Here is a 329-nt window from a genome sequence, read left to right as displayed (position 1 = left end):
CATCACACGATAAATACCGTAGTATTCTCCTCGAATAACAAGAACACAGGCAATAAATCCAATTATTTAACAAATACAATAAGGAGCCTTCACCAGGACGAGCATTGCATCTGCCTACCATAACCATTGCCTGTCTCTGGGAGTGACAATAACTTTGCGAAACCTGAGACACCTCTTCGTTGGTTTTGCTAAGGGGGACGGGAGGGAGAAGGGGAGAGGAGGTGGTGGTAGAAGCTGAGAGGAGGGATGGGGAGACGGGGAAGAGAGAGGAGGAGGGGTGGAGGTGGAAGCTGAGAAGGGGGATGAGGACTAGATGCAGAGGCCGGGGA

The sequence above is a fragment of the Penaeus monodon genome, chromosome 23, assembly GCF_015228065.2.
Source record: "Penaeus monodon isolate SGIC_2016 chromosome 23, NSTDA_Pmon_1, whole genome shotgun sequence".
Taxonomy (NCBI): domain Eukaryota; kingdom Metazoa; phylum Arthropoda; class Malacostraca; order Decapoda; family Penaeidae; genus Penaeus; species Penaeus monodon.
This window is presented reverse-complemented; position numbering follows the sequence as displayed.